This window comes from Jaculus jaculus, chromosome 10, assembly GCF_020740685.1.
Source record: "Jaculus jaculus isolate mJacJac1 chromosome 10, mJacJac1.mat.Y.cur, whole genome shotgun sequence".
In the NCBI taxonomy this organism is placed as follows: domain Eukaryota; kingdom Metazoa; phylum Chordata; class Mammalia; order Rodentia; family Dipodidae; genus Jaculus; species Jaculus jaculus.
This window is the reverse complement of record NC_059111.1, coordinates 16,262,858-16,280,200: the sequence shown is the minus strand read 5'-3', so window position 1 is coordinate 16,280,200 and position 17,343 is coordinate 16,262,858. Positions and strand designations below refer to the sequence as shown.

At 43.1% G+C, this 17,343-nt stretch overlaps 1 protein-coding gene across 3 annotated transcripts in view; it reads right to left on the bottom strand.

Moving 5' to 3' along the window:
• Glce (glucuronic acid epimerase) overlaps positions 1 to 17,343 on the bottom strand; it is a 77,687-nt gene that overhangs the window by 41,259 nt on the left and 19,085 nt on the right. Inside the window, exons 2-3 of one of the 3 annotated variants that reach the window (XM_045160392.1) lie at positions 16,718 to 16,853; positions 5,000 to 5,090 (exon numbers count right to left, since the gene is read on the bottom strand). The exons of 1 other annotated variant lie outside the window; for it this stretch is intronic. The gene's annotated coding sequence lies outside the window, so the exon portion shown is untranslated. The remainder of the gene's footprint in view (positions 1 to 4,999; positions 5,091 to 16,717; positions 16,854 to 17,343) is intronic. One more of the 3 variants, XM_004666742.2, reaches the window with a different exon arrangement.

Genomic DNA, 17,343 nt, shown 5'->3' with positions numbered 1-17,343 from the left:
GCAACAAATGGAGGAACCTAGAAGGCACTTGACTAGGTGACTGAAGTCAGGCCTAGAGGTCACTGCTATCGTATGACTCCATTTCCATGAGCTTCTGGAAAGGCTAAGGAAACAAATGGGAAGTCCACCAGCAGCTGTCAGGGTCTGGGGTGGGAAGAGAGCTGGAACAGCAAGCAGCACCGCAGGGAACTTGGCTAACGTGAGCTGCTGCTGTCGGGAGACACATGATCCGAGGCGACTTTCAAGCCCTATGCAACCGCACCACACAGCGAACTGTACAGAATACAAATTAAATACAAACCACCAAGATGCCAGGGGACCCCAAGATAAAATAAATAAATATAATAAAAAACATATAGTGCTAAAATAAATACAAACCGAGACAAATGAACCCAACTGTGGTGTGAAGGAATGACATGGCAGACTTGAAGGAGATACAGAAAAGAAAGAGAAAAAGACCCGAGCTAAGTAGCCGAGGCCAGCGCCGGGCGCGCACAAAGCGCAGCACGCTCCTCGGAGGCCTCGTTTCTCACAGGAACGTGTCAGCGACTGTGAAACTGCCATACACGTATGGTGGATACGAAGCTACCCTGCGATGACTGTCAGGAAACACAAGCACCAGCCAGAAGGGAGAGCTAGAATAACGCCTGTGGTGCTGGCCTGGAACTGCAGTTAGCAGTATAATCTAATGTTGGAGGGTGATGCTGGAATTGAACCCAGGGCCTCGGGCGTGCTGGGTTAGCACTCCATTAACTGAGCGACTTCCCCAGCACCTTTCTGTTTAGTTTTTAAGATATTTTTAATTTTTATTTACTTATTAGAGAGAAAAAGAGAGAATGGGCACAGCCACTGCAGACAAATTACAGACCAATGAGCCACCTTGTGCGTCTGACTTACATGGACACTGGGGAATCGAACCTGGATCCTTAGGCTTTACAGTCAAGTGCCTTAACCGCTAAGCCATCTCTCCAGCCCCATTTTTCTGTTTTTTTTTAAAAAATTTATTTTATTTAAGAGAGAGAAAGAGGTGAGGGAGGGGGAAATTGGACACACCAAGTCTTCCAGCCACTGCAAATGAACTCCAGATGCATGCACCACCTAGTGCATCTGGCTCATGTGGGTCATGGGGAATTGAACCTGGGTCCTTTGGCTTTTCAGGCAAGCACCTTATCCACTTATCCACTAAGCCATCTTTCCAGCCCAGCCACCTTTCTGTTTTTATGCTGTAAAGATATTACAGAAACAAAAAAGTGTACATATGAACAGACTAGTGTACATTCACAGAGCTCCAAGGTCTGACATTTAACTGCCTAAAAGCAGCAACAACTCATTAGTAATGAATGTACCTAGATACCCAGATGTGACCTTCTAAATACTATTCTCTGGGAAGGTGGGCCCACGTTCCTTGGCAAAGTGCGTAATACTGAGGCTGCAGCAGGAATATACAAATGTGCTTAGAGCATCTTGTAAAGTCAGAAATTATCTTATGGAACTGGGCATGGTGGTGCACACCTTTAATGCTAGAATTTGAGAGGCAGAGAGAGGTAGGAAGACCACCATGAGGTTCAAGGCCAGTCTGGGACTACACAGAATTCTAGGTCAGCCTGGGCTAGAGATTTTACATTAAGAAAAAAAGGAAGAAAGAAAGACGTTGCCTTTTGGTTTTAATTAAAAAATAAATAAATAAAGGCCAGGGGAAAGCGACTGAATAAGAGAAGGGTGGGGGAGGGCAAAAATTCAAGATATTCTAAATAAGACATATGAAAGCCTACTTTTTTGGATAATGGCACATCCAGCAGCCATAGATTGCTACTAGAAAATTTTCAGTGCCAAGAATGGGATACTTTCCAGTGAGTTGTTGGCTAGGGAGGTCCCTGTTGCCCCCAAAACATTACCAGCTATTGCCAAGGCCCTTGGTTTCCCACAAGTAACAGATGGTGAGACCCTATTGCTGAAGACTTCACATGCCTGAGCAGCAAAGTCACTGAAAAATCAAGCTGAGGCTGAGCAGAAAACCTTCTTCCTGTGCACACCACCAACTGAAAGCTGGAAAAAGCTGTATTGCATGCAGCCCTATGAGAGATAGGAGTCATCAGCAGTGAGAACTGTGGACATAGGAAGGCTCAAGTTTGGCCAGACAGGCCAAATGACCAAACAGGTGCAAAAGTGGCATGTCTGCTCTGGGAGAAACCAACTGCTCCCTAATTGAACTGGAGCCCCGCTCTATGGGAGGGAGTAACTTGCCTGGTACTGAAAACATAATCAAAAGCCTGTGGCACATAAAAACAGATGTACAAAGTAGCACACACATCTGGAGTTAAGTTTGCAGTGGCTGGAGGCCCTAGCATATACTCCCCCACACACACTCCTTTTTATCCCTCCCTGCTTACAAATAAATAAATAAAAATATTTTTAAAATTAAAAAAGCGCCTGTAGTGGGGAGGTCATGAACTTTACAGGTATAAAGCCTGTTCTTGTCTGGTTAAATGCATATATTATTCTCACCATACTACCCTGAAAGCATTATACTTAGTGTTCATATTCATATACTAATGCTACTCTCACTTTTGGTTAGAGAAGCTTCTCTTTTTAAATGGCAATGACCACTGGGATGATCCAAAGACAGCATAGTTCTAAGAAGTGATGGGGGAGTGTCCAGCACTGAAACATCTCTATCACACCCTCCAAGGCTCAGGGTCCATTGTGGAAGAGGTGGCAGAAAGAATATTAGAGCCAAAGGAAGGGTACCACTACTTACAATGCAACTGTCCAGACAGAAATTGGCCTCGAGATCCATGACCTCGCAGTGCCTAGAAATACCTTCACAAGAATAATAGGAGAAGAAGACAATGACATCAAAATAAAAGAGGGATTAATGGAGAGGGGGTAGGGATATGATGGAGAGTGAGTTGTGAAGGGGAAAATTGGGGCAGGGAGGGAAATATCAAGATTTACTGCCTAAGTATATAAGTTATCAATAAAAAAAAACTGGGCTGGGGAAATGGCTTAGCAGTTAAGGTGTTTGCCTGTGAAGCCTAAGGACCCTGGTTTGATACCCCAGGACCCATGTAAGCCACAAGGGGGTGCACACATCTGGAGTTCATTTGCAGTGGCTGGAGGCCCTGGCATGCCCATTCTCTCTCTCTGACTCTTCCTCTGTCTCTCAAATAAATAAATAAAATATTTTAAAAAAATTTTTAAAAATGGACAAAACATGTAGAAAGGCTACCCAAGCAAACTTAAAAGGTCTCCAGTAGCAAAACTAGAAGAAAATAAGCAATAATAGTATCACCTCTAATTCAGAGAACAAAATATTCATAAATCTGAGCCGGGCATGATGGCACACACCTTTAATCCCAGCACTCAGGAGGCAGAGGTAGGAAGATTGCTATGAGTTCACTACATAGTGAATTCCAGGTCAGCCTGGGCTACAGTGAGAATTTATAAATCTGTAATGATATAAATCAACATTTGGAGAAAGATTACTATTATGTCTTATAAAAGAATTATAACTATAATTAATAAGTATAAGAACAATGAGGGAAATAGAAAATCACCATTATAACACCACAATAATAACTGCTGCAGGCAACGTCCACCAATTAATGCAAAACCAAGTGATTAAAACATTAAACAGAAACAGGATGCTTGAGGAGCCTCAAAATAATTACTATTGGGAAAATGGTATGCATCACCATAATCCAGTGATCAAGGTGGTATCACCAGTAACCCAGACTGACATCATGTCACCTGATAGCATGTGCTAAGAAAGGCACGTGACTTCTAATGGTATTCTTTCCCAAGTCAAGTTAATGTGGAAAAAACCCTCACGGTGTGGCATTGCACCAATGCCAAATCAGAGTGTGGAAGTTCTGAAAGGGGTGGAGGCAAGAGCTGCGAGAGACTGGAAGGCACTCCAAGGGAGTAACCACATGTCACTTGAGATTCTGGAAAGTGATGTTAGTGGAAAACGTCGGTGAAATTCTAATAGACTATAGTTTAGAGCAAGTCAATACTGATTTGTTTTCTTTTCGCGTGTGTACCGAGGGCTCACTGATTCAGCCAGTCCAGCTAAGCAGCTTGCCCCAGGGTCACCTGGCAGGCCACCGGCACGTGCGTGGGCACTAGGCTCGGCTCTGAGCCTCATGCTGGACCGGAAGTGCTTTATCCACTGGGCCACTTTGCCACGCTGATGCCTCATTCTGACCACTGTGCCATGGCTATGTGAGATGTTAACATTAAGGGTACTAAATGAAGATTTGTCAACTCTATGGAACCTTCTTCAACTTACTTTGACATCCATATTTTCTCAGAATAAAATGTTATTGTAGCTGGGTGTGGTGGCACATGCCTTTAATCCCAGCACTCGGGAAGCAGAGGTAGGAGGATTGCTGTGAGTTCGAGGCCACCCTGAGACTACATAGTGAATTCCAGGTCAGCCTGAGCTAGAGTGAGACCCTACCTCGAAAACACAAAACAAAAAAAAAAAAGTTGTTTAAATAAAGAAATTAAAACCCTGTAGCCCTTATCCTTCTCTTTCATATATGTATGTACATTCTGATGGCACCTCCTATGAATAAAATTATTTTTCATAAGGTAATTGTATAGAAAACAACTGCATTAGAACATTTTTTGTCTATATTTCTTAAGGGTCTCACATAGCCCAAACTGGATTCAAACCTGCCAGGCAGCTGAGGATGAGCTCGAAGTCCTGCTCTCTCTCCCTCTGCCTCCCAACTGGGCACTGGACTGCTGAACTCACGGCAAGCGCCGCAAACTTGGCTTATACGGTTCTCGGGGTGAAATCAGGGTTTGTAGCCTGTCAGCAAGCACCCTACCAACTGAGCTATATCCTCAGCGCTGAGTAACCACAAAAATATTTCCTGAGGTCTGTATCTCCAGTTAGCCAGGGAAATAAAAATGTGTTTAATAAAGCAAGCATTAAAATATATTTAAAAATGTTTTAAGGGCACGATTATATTTTACTTAATAATCTTACCTTAATCAAATGAAAGAATCTAAATTCTAGTGCATTTCTGGCTTCAATTCAAAATGTATTTCAATGAAAAGTTCAGTTTCTTGTTAAACTCCTAGAGAAACAAAATTAAAAATCTTTAAGTCAGGTTCTAGTTGCAGATAAACTGGAGTAATCACAATGCTCCAACCTGTCCCTTCAAGAGAATGCAGCTGAAAGACCTAAACAGAATTCCTGGAGTACAATACTCGAGAATCCTGAAATGTGAACAGATGCAGGTTACTTAACACAATTCTCCAATACAAGAAACTCCAGCCAGAAATTTTAGGGTTGAGAAAGTGCACAGTGAGCTGGAGTATCTTGTGGTGCCAGAAACCATGCACATCAAAAAGAAAAGGACGGGAGCATTTCAAAGTGGTGTCGGGCACACTGTAATAAAATAACATACTAAGAGACTCCAGATGTATGTGGGGTTACGTACTGATAAATCAGTCATATGCTGAAAGTACTAAAAGTAAAAACGCATTTAAGACATGTAATCTACTGAACACCACACCTTACACGTGCTTAGGACACTTGGCCTTTAACTAGGTAGGAACTCTTGTAATGCAAAGCCCGTTGCATAATTAATTGCTGAGTATCTCATTTTACTGCAAGTGAAAAATCAGGAAAATTGAATGGATATGTTTTCAGATCATACTGAAAAAACAAACCCCAACCCTGACCATCATAAATTAGGGTGCGTTTATTTGGATTAAAAACCAATGTAGTAAGTATATATACATATTGGTATAAATAATTAAAAAATAAATAGGAACAGAATTCTCCTTACAGACGAGCTTATAATAATATATGTAGGCTTCCTTTATTCATAACATGAAACATAATCACCCTAACCCTTGAGGGGGCTGAAATTAGCATCTCATTCTCACAGGATCAAATGTGAAAGAGCAGACTGACAAGCACTTTCTTCCATCCACCAGTGGTGGCCATCGGTCCTCCCTCAAAGTGTGACAAGGAGGACGCTTCACTGCCATGTCACTGTTTTCCAAAGCGCAACTGAATTGACAAGGAGACCGCTAACCCAAAGACAACCTGAAGGACATCTGACAGATTCATGGCTAACACTCAAAACCATCAAGGCCATGAAAAGCAAGGAAAGACTAAGGCTGCCGGGGCCTCTAGGAGTTGGGAGAGACATGACAGAGGCCATGGGAATCCCAGAGCAGGACACCAGCAGGGACATCTGGTGAAATGTGAAGTTTGTTAATACTAAGGAAACATCATTGGTTTCTTGCTTTTGATAAATATGTTTGATTTTGTTCTTGTAAGATGTTAACATTATGGAAAGCTGCATAAGGACCATTATCTTTATAACTATTCTACAACCGAAAATTGTCCCAATATTATATATCTATATCTATATATAGGTATATAGATATAGATGGGGTTTTTTTTGAGGTAGGGTCTTAATCTAGCCCAGGCTAACCTGGATCTCTGTAGTCTCAGGCTGGCCTCGAACTCTCAGCAATCCTCCTATCTCTGCCTAGTGCTGGGATTAAAGGCATGTACCACTATGTCTGATAAAAATGTTATTTCAAAAAAGTGGATGAAAGACTTGAAAAACCTTTCTCAAAAAAGGTTTACTGAGCTGGGAAAATGGTTGAGTGGTGAAAAATGCTTACTGGCAAAGCCTGCTGGTCCAAGTTCGAATCCATGCAAGTACACAAGGTTGCACATGCACACCAAGTGGCCCATGAGTCTGGAGTTTGAGTATAGTGGCTAAGGCCCTGGCACACTAATTTCTGTCTCACTCTTTTACATAAGGATAAGTAAATAAATAAAAATATTTTGAAAAAAATATTAAGAGAAAAAAAGAACGTGATCCTAGCCTGTGCTTTCTGAGTAGCAGAACAACTGAGCTCACATACCGCTGACAGGAACACAAAAGGCTGTTTTAGCAAACAATCTGGAAATCTCTTACAAAGTTAAATATACACTCACCATATGACCCAGATGTCCCTCCACCTTGTGTTTTTACTCCAGAGAAAGCTCAGACTCAAACAAAACCCTGAACATAAATATTTATAGCAGCTCCATTCAGAACAGCTAAAAGCTAAACCTGGCACAGTGGCATGTGCTTGTTTGTAATCCCAGTCAAGTGTAAAGCTGAGGCAGGAGGATCTAGAGTTTGAGGTTAGCCAGGGGACACATAATGAGTCCCACATCTCAGCAAAACCCCCAGACAGCCAGGCATGGTGGTACATACCATTAATGTCAGCACATTGGAGGCAGAGGTAGGAGGACTACTGTGAGTTCGAGGCCACCCCAAAACTCCATAGTGAAATTTCAGGTCAGCCTGGACTAGAACGAGATCCTACCTCAAAAAAACAAGCCGGGCATGGTGGCGCACATCTTTAATCCCAGCACTTGGGAGGCAGAGGTAAGAGGATCCGTGAGTTCGAGGCCACCCTGAGACTACATAGAGAATTCCAGGTCAACCTGAGAGCTAGAGTGAGACCCTACCTCGAAAAACCAGTAAAACAGACAGACAGACAATTAGGGCTGGAGAGATGGTTTAGCAGTTAAGCATTTGCCTGTGAAGCCTAAGGACCACGGTTCAAGGCTCAATTCCCAGGACCCACGTAAGCCAGATGCACAAGGTGGCACATGCATCTGGAGTTCATTTGCAGTGGCTAGAGGCCCTGGTGTGCCCATTTTCTTTCCCTCTCCTTCCCTCCCTCCCTCCCTCTCTCTCTCTCTTTCTCTGCCTGTTTCTCTGTCTGCTGCTGATAAATAAAAATGAACAAAAAAAATTTAAAGGACAATTAAAAACCTATTTTTAAAAAGTCCTTCAATTAAAACTGTGGTATACCCACATAACCGAGTACTATCTAGCAACAGCAACAAATATATGTGTGTGTGTATATGTGTATGTATGTGTGTGTATATATATATATACATATACACACACACATACACACACACACATATATACACACACAATATATATATATACACACACACGTATATATGGATATATGTATGTGTGTGTGTGTGGATAGATAGATTTTATATATACATATAATCTAGATACATAAAACAACTTAAACAAATCTTTTTTTTTTTTCAAGGTAGGGTCTCACCCTAGCTCTGGCTGACCTGGAATTCACTATGGAGTCTCAGGCTGGCCTCAAGCTCACGGTGATCCTCCTACCTCTGCCTCCTGAGTGCTGGGATTCAAGGTGTGCACCACTACACCCAGCTTTCAAACAAATCTTGAAAGGCATGATGCTGAGTAAATGCAAGTCTATGTGCTGGACTAGTGGCTACAAGCTGTAGCGGTTAAGCACTTACCTGTGAAGCCTAAGGGCCCCAGTTCAAGGCTCAATTCCCCAGGACCCACGTTTGCCAGATGCACAAGGGGGCGCACATGTCTGGAGTTCGTTTGCAGAGGCTGGAAGCCCTGGCGCGCCCATTCTTTCTCTCGCTGTCTCTTTCTCCCTCTCTGTCTGTTGCTCTCAAATAAATAAATAAAATAAACAAAAGAAATTTTAAAAAAATAAAAAAATAAGTAAAATTTGGGCTGGAGAAATGGCTTAGCAGTTAAGGTGCTTGCCTGTGAAGCCTATGAACTCATGCTTGAATCTGCGGGACCCACGTGGCCAGATGCAGCAATTCAAGCATGCAATGTCACACATGTGCACAGGGGACACATGTGTCTTGAGTTCATTTGCACAGGCTAAAGGCCTTGACAGTCCCATTCTCTTTCTTTCTCTCTCTCTCAAAAATAAATAAATAAAAGTTGAATTTCTGATACTTGAAAAAGCTTTGAGGCATGAAAGCTTTCCTATGGTATTTATTTTGGGTTTTAGGTTTTTTTTATTGTTTGCTTTCACAAGGTAAGGTCTTGCTCTGGCCCAGGCTGACCTGGAATTTACTATGTAGTCTCAGGATGGCCTCAAACTCACAGTGATACTCCTACCTCAGCCTCCCAAGTGCTGAGGTTAAAGGCACGTGCCACCATGCCAGGCTTACTTCTGGTTTTACAATCACAAAAAACCCTCTTGTTTATTCTGCCTACTTTTAAGATAGAGCAAGTGACAAACTTCTCAGCTCAGTCCTGACACTAAAATCACTGGGGATCAGCAGCCCACATGTCAGCTCCTCTAATAACTGTGGAGGAGAGTAATCTACTAGTAACCATAATCCCACCTAATTGAAGAGTAAATCCTGACATTTGCTCAGTGACATCAAAAAGAACTCTCATAAACTCCTTTCTGAAGAGCACTGATTCGCAATACGTACAGAGTACCAGGAGGGGTGATTAATTATACTTCAATTGTACAGACAGCATTCTGAAAATGAAAAAGTACAGCAACATTTAGTTCTACTTTTGTTATCTGGGAGAAAAAAGATGGTTGCTTTATTTGAATGAGGATGACAGGAAGCAAGCAGAGACACAAGGGAATGCATTTCAGGAAGTAACTGTTCCTCTGTGAGTTCAACTTTCACCTCCAGTAATAAAGCAAGACCGTAAGCTTCCAGTAAATTAATTATGCTACACATATTGAGACAGGCTCTCCCACGAAACCCGGCGCTGACCAATATGGCTAGTGCAGCTAGCCCACTGGCCCTGAGGATGGCCCGTCTCCCTCTGCCTCCTGAGCTCTGGGATGACAGGTGCACGCAGCCACACCTGGCAGCTACATGCGTGCCGGGATCCAAACTCAGGTTCCACATGCTTGTGCGGCAAGTGCCTTTCCAACTGAGCCAGCTCCCCAGCCCACCAACTTGTTCTTTTGAACTGGATGATTACTTTCTAACAGTCGAACAGGGGAGGGAGAGCAAAACTTTGCTGCACTGGAAGACGGCAGTATTTGTAAGCTGTCTTCAGCACTTCAGTTTTATTAGAAGAAGTGAAATGTACACAGGACAATTATTGAGGCCTTTAAAAAATTCCTCAGCAGGTATGTAATTCAATCTTTGTCCTCAGAGTTTGGACTGGGGAACTCAAAAGGTTCCTAACACAATACAAAGGGAAAACAAAGTTGCTAACAGTATCTAATGAGCATCTAATGTGTGTGTTGTAGTGAGTGATCAGCTGAGGAAAGACTGAACAGAAATCTAGTATGTGAGCTTTCAAAAAGCAAAAAGGGACTAGCAAAAGGGACTTTGTGTTGTAATTCAGGTGAAGGACCTGGAGGTGGGGGGGTTTGTCCTGGATCATGGACACTTTCAAAGGAAAGGCAGAAAGTATGCCAGAGAGCTGAAACGGAAAAGGGGGACGCTAAAAAGTGGACGGGGCGGGACCAGTGGTTGCTGGCTCTGCAGACGGAGGAGTGCCGCGGCTGGACCGCGGATGCTGGGAAGGCCGTCGAGCAATCAGCAAAGCAGCCGGATCTGTGTTACAGCCACGAGGAACTGAATTCTACAAAATTCCAAGGTGCAAGGAAAAAGATTCTGCCTACAACCACAGAGAACATTAGCTTACTGAAATCTGGATTCCAATCTGAGACTGGGTCAGCTCACTGACCTATAGGACTGTAAGAGAATGACTTCTGCTGTCTAAGCTACTTGTGTACAGTGAAGTACGATGGAGCAACAGAAAACTAAGGCGCACCCAGAGCTTCTGACCAGCAACCCAAGTAGTTTCTTGTCATAACACTGAGACTGCTTCCATCAAAGACTTAAAATGTGGAAATGCTTCAATCTGACTACTCTTAACTCTCCTACTTCATACTCTGACATATGCCGTTTACGTAGAAAAATCATGTTTGCCAGAGCAAAATGGCTGGGCGTGGTGGTGCAAGCCTGGAATCCTGAAGGCTGAAGCAGAGGTTGGTAAGTCTGAGGCTAGCCTTGGCGATAGAATGAGACTCAGTGTCCAAGGGTGGGGAGAGAAGAGAGACATAAACAATCATGCACTGGTATTTCAGCTCCCCAGAGATGTCGGGGCCGTGGTCGAGTGTGCGCACCCTCATGGAGTGGTTCTTCCACACTGCTCACTTCTCGTTCCCCACAGCAGTGCCGGCAAGTGCACTAGTAAAAACCCTGGGTGTCAAACAATGAGTAACTTCATTTCAGAGTAAAAGCCTTTGTTTTTAAGTCGGGAATCACTTCTTTGCACTTTGTATTTATACATTTGCTCTAAAATATTAAAGGCAATCTCATAAACAATCTGTTTAATTGTAATTAGAATTTTATCTAGTTCAAACAACAGCAGAGGATGCGACAACACAGATGGCAATAGACTGTCTCCTTTCCTGATCAGTGTCAAAGAACTGCTCTTCCATTTCATGATTAGGAAATTTGTCACAGGCTATCTACTTACAAAATGTAAGTTATTTCTCATTGTAAAGATTCATCTTATTACTCTCATAAAATCTAGCCAAATGTTATTTATGTGATTAGGAATCAAAGTGAATAAAAACTTACATTGCTGATTTGACTGGCTCCAGTTCCTTAAACACATGAACTCCTGAAAAAAAATGTAAGTTCCCAAAGTATGCTATAAACTGGATCGTTAGAAAGCAAGGTGGTGCATGTATCTGGAGTTCGTTTGCAGTGGCTGGAGGCCCTGGCACGCCCATTCTCTCCCCTTCTATCTGTTTCCCTCTCTCTCAAATAAATTAAGAAAAAATAAAAATAAAAACCCAATGTGCAAACTCCAGCCCATGCCAATGGCACGAAAAGATCTGGCAGGAGTCAGGCATTAGTGGTCCTGTAGCTCCCACAGCGGTCACAGTGGTCTCAACGAGCAGTGTGCAAGGCACGCAGCACAAACAGACCGAAGCCCGGGCTCTGGCACTGGCTCTATCCCCAAAGGCGTGGGTATTTTTCTGGATAGCCATTTTCTCACCTAGAAAAAAGTATAGTTGGACAAATTATTTCTAATATCTAATGTGTTATGAGTCTAGGATGGTATTCTTCAGTTTTCTTACAAATATTGAATTTGCTTACATATTTAAACTATGTGCTGGGGTTGGAACATAAAATGTCCCTCACAGGCTTCTGTGTTTGAACACCTGGTCCAGCTGACGGTGCTGTCTGGGAGCCTGTGAAGCCTGGGGGAAGGCGGGGCTGGCTCTGAGGGTTCACAGCCCAGCCTCCCTCCTCACCTGCCCTCTGCTTCCTGCCACGATGGAAACTACTCCCTGGAAGTGTGAACCAAAATCAGTTCATCCTTCCTTCAGCCGTTTCTGGTCAGATATTTGGTCACAGCAATGAGAAAAATAACTAATACACTATAACACAGTGGGAAAAAAACAAACACAAAGAAGTCCAGCCAGCTTGAAATTTGTGACCTGATGCTTATCCCTGCCTGGAAGAGATTAGTTTTATAAGGAAAGCCAACTCAATGATATCTATGCTGGAAATGTCAGAAAGCTTGAGTTACCTAAAAATGGAACAATCTCTTGAATGTCTATCAAAACATGTTACACAGTTTCTGCTTTTCTCTCAGTGCATTCCTCGTTTTATTCAGCTCTTAAAACATAAAATCTTACTTTTCTGTTGTTTGTGGTGGTTTTGTTGTGTTTGGAAACAAGTTCTTACTCTATAGCCCAAATTGGCCTGACACATGCTATGTAGCTCAGGCTAGCCTCCAACTTGGGATGCTTCCGCCTCGCCCTCCAGAATGCTACAACCACTGGCGTGCGCCACAGCATAGCTGGCTGAATTTTAATGTTTTATTACTACCAACTTATTTCGTACATGGAAATTATTCTGAACATCAGGAACATGAGTTGACAGCATCCCTGAGTAGCAAGCACATTACTATCTGACAGTCTCAAACTGAATTCTTAACCTTGCTCATTATTGGCCCTCCTCTAAGTGTGTCTTATGTATCACTAGTTACGAGGATGCTAGGAAAAAGGTTAACTCCTGCAAAAAGTTAAGCATCTTCCAGTGCCAGGCTTTGAAGACTTCAGGGATGCTCCCCAGTCATTCTTGCGACCCGGCATTCACATACTTATCCTGCAATCTCTGGGCTGGGGCTAGCCATCTCCTCAGAAAAAAGAAAAGTGTGGCTAAAATGATGAGGTGTCACTTCTGTGATTGGGTTACTAAAGACCACTCTCACTGGCATTCTTTTTATAAAAAAATACGTTTTCATTTATTTTTATTTATTTATTTATTTGAGAGCAACAGACAGAGAGAGAAAGAGGCAGATAGAGAGAACAGGCACGACAAGGCATCCAACCACTGCAAACAAACTCCAGATGCGTGCACCACCTTGTGCATCTGGCTTACGTGGGTCCTGGGGAATCAAGCCTCAAACCGGGGTCCTTAGGCTTCACAGGCAAGCGCTTAACCACTACGCCATCTCTCCAGCCCTCCGCTGGCATTCTTTCTTGCCCTCTTGCTTGTTTTCTTGCTCTGACAAAAGCAACTTCCATGCTGTGACCTGCATATAGGTAGTGTGGCAAGAAACAGGGGAGGCCTCTGGGCAGCAGCCGGAGGAGAAACAAGGAATCCTGCCAAGAGCCATGTAAATGAGCCAGAAGCGGACCCTGCTATGGCAACGCTTCGGGCAAGACTAGAAGCTTGAGTCAACATGTTGGTGGACAACAGTATTGTAGGAAAGCCATTTACGCGGTCCCTGGATTCTTGATCCCCTGTGAGAGAACAGTAAGTGTACATTGTGTGAGCTGCGGCATTTTTGGAGCAATACGTTATGCAGCAACAGAGACTGCAGTAGCTTGAACGTGAACGTACGGCCCCCACAGACTCAGGGGCTGTATTAAAGCTTCTGTCTTAGACCGCCTGGATGGAGCAGGTGTCACTGGGGGTGGATCCTGAGGTCCAGACAAAAGGTGTTTTGGGGTGGATCGGAATTCCAGGTCAAAGGTGTGCAGAAACGCTTGAGCTCTTGCAGGATCCCAGATGCCAGCTGCTTTCTGGTGTTTGCTGGCTGGTGGTTTCTCTCTCTGCTTGGATCTGTGAAAGAGGGACCAGCTTCCTCTGCCATCGACGGAACTTCCCCTGGATCGGTAAGCTTGAAATCAATCCCTTCCTCCCATACAACTGGGTTTGGCTGGATACACATCTCAGCACTGCGGAACTGACTCCTACAGATGCTAACACTGGCATGTAGTAGTAAAACCACTACATTCAAGGAACCAACAGTTGAATAACAAGTTAAAGTGTCAATCTAGTAAAAGAAAAAAAAAGTGAGGACTACATATGAGCAGGGCCATAAGAAGGATACATGTATGTATGGAAGAGCTCAGGGCACAGCAATTCTCTTTATTTACTGCTCACATACAATGACTTAGGTAAGTATGTTGTACTTCAAGTGAATTTTGCTGTTTGTTTCCCTTCTCGCCCCTTGTGCCCTCCCCTCAGCACAGGCCGTGTTTTGCTTTCACACTACTGTTTCCTTCTGCGCCTCCCCTCCCTTCTGGTTGCTTCTTGTTCCTATCTCACGGTCTTCTATCTTGATTCAGTTTACACTCTTTTATTTCCTTACTTACTTATACACACACTTTAAAATTCCATTGTGGGAGGGCTGGGGAGATGGCTCAGCAGTTACAGGCACTTGCTTGCAAAGCCTGCTGGCCCAGGTTTGAATACCCAGTACCCATGTAAAGCCAGATGCACATATGTCTGGAGTTCGTTTGCAGTGGCAAGCGGCCCTGGCATTCTCTCTCTCCCTCCCCACTTTCGGTAAGTATTTTTTCCAATTCCATGGTGGTAAATGTCCTATTTTCGTTATCCAGTCATCTGCTGACGGACATCCAGGAAGACTCCATTCCTAGCCACTGTGAAGGAAGCGGCAGTGAGCAGGGATGCACAGGTGTCTCTGTGGTAGGACATGGAGTCCTTTGGGCATGTGCCAGGAAGTAGTATAGCTGGGTCGTGTGGAAGTTCAATTTTTAGCTCTGTGAGAAGCTCCCACACTGATTTCCATAGCGATGGCACCAGTTTACACTCTCACCAGCCCTTGTTGTCAGCAGTTTTCCGGATAACACACCCCAGCTACATCCCAGGCCGATCCCTTTCTCTTGAGCCCACATCAACCAGGCTCTACATTGCTAAGTAAAATCACAAATTCCTAATCTCCATGTACTTTATCTGTGAGCAGCAGCTGACACAGACAGTAACTCTGTCCTTGAAGCCCACGGCTCCCAGAACACCAGCTCTTCCAGCTTTCATCTTTGCCATTCTCTCACCGGCTCAGTTTTCCACCCGCAAGATGCCCTCAAGCCCAGACCCTGGACCTTTCCCATGCTTATGCCCTGAGGGTCTCATCAAGGCTGAAGGCTTTACATACATACCAGCTACAAACTGATGAAGCTCAAAATTACTTACAGAGAGATAAATAACTTAGTCTTCTCTCTCCATTACTGTCTTCTAATACATCCAAGTACCTACGGAACATATTTTACTTGGATGTTTAATATGCATCTAAGTTCAAAATTAAAGCTTTCATTAGCCTCCCTACTACCCCACTACCCACAACCTCCTCCTCCCCCCATTTTTCCCTCTTAGTTAATGGCAACACTAAGTTTCCAGTTGACTGTGCCAAAAATCTTAGGTAAGTCCTGTTATCTCCCCATGCCCATCTCTCACTCGGTAGCTGGTAGCTTTACTTACGAAATAAAATCCAACTTTTTTTTTTTCATTTCCACTGCTACCAAGGTCACAAAAACTATTCCAATAGCCTCCTAATTGATCTTTCTGCCTTCATTCCCAGTCCCCTCACCAATGGTGATCCTTTAAAACAAAAAAGAAAAAGATCATGTAGTATCTCTGCTCAAAACTCTCCAGTGGCACCTTTTCTAAGATCAAAAGGCAAAGCCCTACAAAATCCCATCCCTTTTCTGGCCTCTTCCACTCTCCTCTAGTCTTGTTCTAATTCAGTGACACTGGCTTCCTCCATCTTGAATTCCCCAGGCACATGTTCTGAGAACCCTTGCATTTGCTGTACCTTGTAACAGGAATACTCTTCCCTGAGACATACCGATCCCTGCCTCTTCAAGTCCCCACTCAGATGTCACTTCCTCAAGTCTGCCAGCCGTGAACCAGCTTGCCTCCCACCTCGAACCTCATCCCCCTCCCCTTCTTTATTTTCCCTACAGTACTTATTGCTATAAGACACAGTGTGTACTTTATCTTGTTTCCTGTATGCAGGCAGGCATGTTTATTTTCTGCTCTGCCCTCCTATGACAGGAGCAGGCTACAACAGTCACTGGGCCATCCAATACAGATCTCTCACTCATCTATCCCAGCACGGCAGAACGTGAATGATTTCAAAGGTACCAAAATGTTACATTCATATTTCAATCATTCTGATTTACATTCTAGCAGATCTAACTCCCTAATTGCACCCCTGCTGGTCTTATATGAAGTTAGTTTGGAGTCTCCTGAATACATACTAATTAGGAGGAAGAGAGGTTCACAATCATTGTAGACAACAAGCAGCAACCAGGCTGATTTTAAAATGTAATTTTCCATAGATAATCAAGGTGGAAAATTCACACACAACATGCCACAGAGTCTGTTCAAGATATTTAAAGACTAGGAATAGAAGAAACATAAGTAAGATCCTCAGAGTTTATTAATACAAAAACCGCTCTAAAGTGACTTTACAAATCCTTCCATAGGTAAGTTATATCCTCTGCATAAGACATCAATGTATTCCCCATCCGTCTATCAACCTAGACACTTTTCATTATGTTTTTCCTGAATAATCAGTGATAAAAGAAATATATTTAAATGAGAAACTCTACTTACGGTTAAGACATGAAAGCAAGCTTGAGTGAGCGGAGATAAAATAATTTTATGAATATATTTTACATTTTCATTGTGCCATGCTTTACCGCCTTCCAAAGTGCTTTTGTGCCTTTGTTATGATCTTCACTGCTGACATCTACAATAGACAGACAGACTGATGTTCTACCTCCCCACACTTCACAAATATATACACAGAGTTTACAGATGAAAAAAAATGAGTTACATTTAACAAGTCTGCTGAAGGTTAGTTACAAAGCTACGCACAACACAGATCAGGCTGAACTATAATTGAGGTTTTTCAGCTTCAGGCCCACTGTTTTCCCTAACAGTGGATGACTATGCTCAGGATTGAAGAAGAGTACCATGGCATATGTCCAGACTGGAGCATCTCAGCACCTCCTTTAGGACTGCATTGTTAGTGTTGTACTGCATTACAAAAATGCTTTGCAGATGGTTCAAATGTGCTGGCATCCTTATTTTTAAAAAGAAAAAAAGATTCTCTCTTTCTGTCTGCCTCTTCCTCTCTCTCTCTCTCTCTCTCTCAAATAAATAAGTACTTTTTAAAAAGCTTAAAAAAAGGAAAAACCCAAGAAGTCAATAAAATATTGAAAATTGAGTATCTAAAG